This window comes from Macrobrachium rosenbergii, chromosome 8 (genome assembly GCF_040412425.1).
Source record: "Macrobrachium rosenbergii isolate ZJJX-2024 chromosome 8, ASM4041242v1, whole genome shotgun sequence".
Taxonomy (NCBI): Eukaryota; Metazoa; Arthropoda; class Malacostraca; order Decapoda; family Palaemonidae; genus Macrobrachium; species Macrobrachium rosenbergii.
In genome coordinates this window covers 46,252,103-46,258,597 of record NC_089748.1, presented here as the reverse complement: position 1 = coordinate 46,258,597, position 6,495 = coordinate 46,252,103, and the positions used below count along the sequence as shown (strand labels likewise).

At 36.5% G+C, this 6,495-nt stretch overlaps 1 long non-coding RNA gene across 1 annotated transcript in view; it reads right to left on the bottom strand.

Moving 5' to 3' along the window:
- Positions 1–2,999, bottom strand: part of LOC136840796 (uncharacterized) — a 4,184-nt gene extending 1,185 nt beyond the window's left edge. Inside the window, exon 1 of the long non-coding RNA XR_010853736.1 lies at positions 2,420–2,999. This is a non-coding gene — a long non-coding RNA (uncharacterized lncRNA). The remainder of the gene's footprint in view (positions 1–2,419) is intronic.
- Positions 3,000–6,495: the final 3,496 nt, after the last annotated feature.

Sequence of the window (6,495 nt, the reverse complement as noted above, 5' to 3'; positions counted from 1 at the left end):
CATTTTCTTAGTTTAGCAAGAAAACCAGATATGGTTACATCTACTATACAGCTAGGAATATAAATTCTAAAATGATTATGTTCCGTTATAATAATTTCCACATGTTATGCGGTTTAGCAGCACAAATATAAAATACAAGTGGCGAATGCTAAAGAGAAATATGAATGATAAAAAAGACTAGTTGGATTATGCATTAGACTATGAACTTCAAAGCATTTTGATCAGTAACGAAAAACAGCCTCTTACAACGTAATTCTAAGGACACTCGTGATTGTAAGAATCTTGCCACAAATATGACATCAGTATGTACCCTTCTTCAGCGTGGCGCCTAATTTTCCCATTATTCTAATTTGTGGTAATAATCTCTCCCTTACTTCAAGATGTCTTCTACTCTTCTATTCACTGTTTGCTAAGACTCTCTTCTCTTTGCGTATGCTACAGCTGGTATCCTGTCATTCACCTTAACCGTCACAGGCCAACTTTACGTATAAGAGGTCAACATTACGTATAGCAGGTCAACACTAAGTAATAACCAAATATCCTTCATAATATTTAAGGTCAGTTTTTCTCGAGACGAAGACTAACTTGCGCATGCGCGTCGCATCAGCAGATCCTCTACACATTCTTGCATTTTAATCTTGTTATAATCGGCTCTGTAATTTCCTCATGCATTCTTTCATCTCTCGTGTGAAGTATTTCTCATATAATCTTTAATTCGGCAAAGATGTTAAAGACTCACATTTTCATTTAATCTAATTATTCTTCCGTAATTCACTCCTTCATGAACTCCATAACATTCCTCCATGATCGCCACTGCTTGAGCTTCTCTTTCGTGTGACTGTCTTTCCTTAATTTACATATCCTCTCGTTTCGACATCTTATATTTTTTAAAATTTTTATCTTGTTTTTGTTCTTATTTTCGACCAGTTCTCTGACTTTGTCATACATAGCACATTTTCACGTTCTTGCGTTAATGCAACTTACTATTTTAATTGGCTGACAATATGATATGACTGGGTTTAATTTTAATATTTAAGGATTGTGGCGTTTTCACACCTCATGCGCGTGCTTGGTTTGGCTCTCTCTCTCTCTCTCTCTCTCTCTCTCTCTCTCTCTCTCTCTCTCTCTCTCTCTCTATATATATATATATATATATATATATATATATATATATATATATATATATATATATATATATATATATATATATATATATATATACATTTACACTACAACTCCTAATTGATTAGACTGATTTCTTCAAATCGTTCTTCTTTGCCATGTGATTCAGTGAGTCAGCCAGAGATCTGTTGTTATTCTTATTTAAGACTTGCCTCTCCTTCATTCTTATTACCAAATTGGTTCCCTTTAACTGTCAATTACTAAGTTCAGTCCTGCAAACGTCTCTGAACTCTTTACTAGTCATTGATCTGTCTGAATGTCTTGTCTTAATCTGTCTACATGGGAAACGAATGTGTGAGTAAATCGATATATGTGCTTTGAATGCACTCGTGCGTGTTAGGAACATCTGACCACAAAAGTGTTGCTAAAGCGAAGACGGCTAATAAAATCTTACGGTAGTACTATGTGACAGGTTTTTTGTGCGTGATGGGATGACACAAAAAAAGTGAAAGGAGTTGGGTGAATTTAAATTGCTTTGGCAGAAACTCTGTCAAGGAAACCACGTACGATCGAAATATATATATAGGGTCAAGTGAAAGGGAAGTGCAGTTGCCTGCTGTAGACAACCCTGATCATAAATAACATTTCTATTTCTATTTATACCGAGAATGATGATGTCTTTGCTTGTGACATTTCTTTCCAGTGGTCACGTCATTTAATTTCGAGATAGACTCTGCCTGAGCTTAGTATATAATGGTATGAATTTGCTGTCATAAAATAAAAAATAGTTTTGACACAAATCTGCTATGCTATCTGTACGATATCCTCCAATTTCATATAGATTTTTAAAGTAAAGGCACAGTTAAAAGTATTGACAATTTTGTTAACGACAGAAAGTGTGAACAGCCGAATAAAAGAAACAACAAAATTCTGTCCTGGGAAGATTCACGATTCGGAGTAAGTCCGCGATGTATTTTGTAGTTATGTTGTTGTAATGGTGATCCAGAAACTATCTCCCTGTCCTTCGAAAACAACGAACGCACAATCAGCCACGGCCAGATCACTCGACTGTAACTTCAGAGAAGAAGAGTGGGCTTGGTTGTTGAAGCTCTATGTGAGAGATAACTTGAACAGCTTTCTCGTTTTTTCCCAGTACGATTTCTTTTATTAGCTGCTGACATAATATGTCACCTTTCAAACCACTGAGAAGAGGTATAACGAATTTAAAAAGGTTCGTTTCACTTTCACCAGAACTAGGCCTACACGTAGCAGCTCACACCTCTCCGTCATAGCCTACCTGCTGACATGCAGAAACAGAAGAGATAAAGCTGACTGCAAAATGATTCGCAGCACTCGAGACAGCTGCAACAGCAGCTGCCATCCTCACACATTCCACAGCAGTTCGTTTCACAGCAACACAAAAGACAGGCGCAACAATCCTCCATGATGATTGAACTAGCGTTTACTCGTGACTACGGCGTGTGTGGTTCTAGGTTACCAACGGTAACGTATATCAGTGATGTAAATTAAACAGTGGCAACTGTGTCAGATGAGTTGCCAACTCTACTGGTATCATATTCGTTCACCGACAGACAGAATCCTGCGCTTATTTACTTATTATCCTTACTGTTGTGGTAACTTCAAGATACATTTCTTTTTTTGCGCCCCGTTAGAAATCAGGCCTCATAATTCAGGCCTGCAGAATGGAGAATCAAACTAAGAGAGGAACTGTGGGTTGGTCACTATCAAAGGTTAACTTAAAATCGTTAGTTGTACTTTGTTGAACAAGTCCATGTCCTTAATCCACTTTATCTTCATAGCACTTAGATCAAGCGCTGCTCACGTACTGAACCATTTAACAATTATATTATAAAGTCATCCATCTCTCTCTCTCTCTCTCTCTGCCTCCGGGCATGTGATCATGTGTCCAAGTTTGCAGTGCACGCAACTGTGACGAGGCGTGTGAATAAAGTTTGTGTATTTGTTGCTTGTGCTCCAAATGTAAGCGTAAGCAGAGGTGAAATTACACGCACAACATACACCTTTCTTCGTCTGTCACCTGGCAATCATCTTCTTCAGTTCCTTCTGCAAGGAATGTTCAGGCAAAAGAGAATCAACCTGAGGATAAGCAACATGGAAAGCTGTGAGCGCAGGCATTCCCTAATTGAATACTACTTTTCCCGCCATTATCAAGATCACAATTTCATGTATGCACACCTTTGTCCTTCATTTCCTCATTGCGGTTGCAGTGATAAGGTATAGATAAGCAGAGAGAGAGAGAGAGAGAGAGAGAGAGAGAGAGAGAGAGAGAGATTTGGTTTTTAGCACTGACATCCCCCAAATATAGAATTGACAATCACCAAGAGTAGTCAGTCAGGGATGTAATTGACATAACGTGCAGGCATGCATATATATGAAGGCACCTATTTATTGTCAGTGCTTGATTTGTGGCGGCTCTCAATCAAGTCTTAGGCTGACTGTACATCCTTCTTCCGTTCTTAACGTCAAGGTCTTGGGGTGAGTCAGAACCAGTTCCTAGGAGTAGCCAGTGACGTTTCGCCTGACGTCATCACTAGGAAAAGGAATGGGAAGATTCTCCCTAATTCAGCGGTTGCCACGTTTTTCCTACAGCAGTAGCTGAAGTTTTTTTTTAGAATGAATAAGCTGGATGGAATGATGATGAAATTTGAAAATAGGAAGAGTAGCAAAGAATAACGAGGAATAGGCTGATCAATAATACAAAACGCTAGGGCAGAACGGTTACGCTCCCCGAGACTGATACAAATAAATGCTTGGCAGCAGAGTTGCTGACTAATGGAGGCGCACTGTGCTTGGCTAAATTTCTGTATCTTTTGTAGTCTTAACATGAAAATGGCTTTAAATAAAGTGCTTTCTTTAATTTTTTTTTCACTGACACCCATCCATCGATAACGCTGAGAATCGTTATTAAGACGGAAACATCAACAAAGGAATGAAATTCTAAACTGTCGAGTTGCTTGTGGAGAGATTACACAGACTAATTCAGAATTTTACTGTCTTAAAAATACCAATTTGATAACACTGATTTTGAACAAATCCAGTTTCTGCTTCAAAAGTATGTAAGATAATTAGTATTCTAAAGATGCTAATTATTTTACATACTCTTGAAACAGGTGCTAGTTTCATTCAAGATTAATTTGTTAAAATTTAGCCCAAGGACACCAAATACTAGAGAGAGAGAGAGAGAGAGAGAGAGAGAGAGAGATCAAATGAAAGTTCATATACAGAAAGCAGTGGTGATAATTAAAAAAAAAAAAAAAAAACGCAACTTTCAATGGCAAGTTTTTTCTCTTAAAATCCCAAGCAAACAGAATCGGCCATAAAAAATCCTGAGAGTTTGTCCGGCGAATTTAACACGAAAGGTAACCTATTCAGGTTAGAACAATAGTTCTTATCCCAAAGGGGCGCCCCCCTAGGGGGCGTCAGCAATACCCAGGGGAAATTAAAAAATTCTCTAATTATATTCGTTAAAAAATTCTCTAATTATATTCGTTATTCTCTTAACAAGAGTGATGAACTAATATTCTGAAGTTTATGGGAAAATGCAAAAACGTATCTCCATATTACGCTAATTTCCTATAGTCTACTACTCTAGTTAGACTCGTTGAGTTTATCATGTTTCGTAATTATTTACCTCCCTCCCTATCCCTCGAAACCTATTCCCTTTCTCTTTTTTTTTATTTTCCTTTAAATCTGGGAGGGAACTTTACTCATAGATACAAGGGGGCCGTGGAGGGAAGGACCAACTCTTAGAGGGGGCGTGGTCATAAAAAGATTAGGAACCACTGGGTTAGATTAATCTTAATTTACAACCAAAATTTCTTTCTGTTAAAAGACAAACGTATGAAAATTTTCGCAACTTTGTGACCGCATTCTTCTCGAAACGAGATGGTCACTGAAAATTTATCGTCAACCACATGAAAAGGAAAGTTTCCTAGTATGCAGATGACAAATATGATATACCGAGTTTTAAAACACAAGACAAGATAAACGCGTAAAGATCACTCAACGGCGATATGACATGCTGAGTTTTTAAAACGCGAGAAAGAACGTGTGAAAATACTCAAAGGCGATATGATATGCTGAGTTTTTAAAACACTAGAACTAATGCGTGATGGTTACTCAAAGGCGATATGATATGCTGAGTTTTTAAAACGCAAGAACTAATGCGTGATGATTACTCAAAGGCGATATGATATGCTGAGTTTTTAAAAGGCGAGAACGAATGCGTGAAGATTACTCAAAGGTGATCTTTCTTTCCGTCCTATGTCAAAAAGAAATTCTTCCTAGAACTCACGTTACAGGATGCATTTACGTAGAGAGAGAGAGAGAGAGAGAGAGAGAGAGAGAGAGAGAGAGAGAGAGAGAGAGAGAGAGAGAGAGAGAGACTGTTTGTTCACTCCGGGAGAATCAAATTGTCGTTTCCTGTTTTTCCTGAGTCTGAAGAGAAGGCTACATCTTTTTGGGTGAAAACCACAGATTCCATCACGGCTGATGCTTTGAACGCCATTTTTTTTATGAAATAATACACGTGCTCTCCATTTTGGTCTTCCAAAGATGCTAAAAGCGTGCATGTGCAGGTGTAAAACTCGTGTTCAGTGAGGTAATGCATCGGTGCTTGCATAGAAACACAGAGGAAAAATTTGCTACATATTCGTCAAGGACTTCTTATAAGTTTTTTTTTTCGCGAGAACCTAAAGTTTTTCGCGAATATGTCACACAAAATGTCGAAACAGTTAGCAAGAGAACCTGATGCATATGGCTTAACATGGCTTTTCTTTCAGAGCTAATGATTCTGTCTGGATATAAATACAGGCGCTAGATTCGACGAAGGTTATAAGCGGGTAGGCTATATGTCAGTAGCCAAAATACATCCTTGGATGTAACTTCATATATGCTATTATTATTATTATTATTATTATTATTATTATTATTATTATTATTATTATTATTATTGGTGCAGAAATTCACAGTGATGTCAGTGTAAATACACACACACACATATATAAATAACGAAATCTCGTGTTTTATATATATTTTTAATATATATTTACACTAACTCAGTTGTGGATTTCTTCACCATTTTGGTGATTTTCATATAATAATAATAATAATAATAATAATAATAATAATAATAATAATAATAATAATAATAATTATTATTATTATTATTATTATTATTATTATTATTATTATTATTATTATTATTATTATTATTATTATTATTATTATTATTATCATCTTTGTTTCTGTTTCACATTAGTTCCTGTCACAAGAGTCGAAGATACATAATTTATTCAAATATTGTTGAAGAACACTGTCACATGCAAGAGC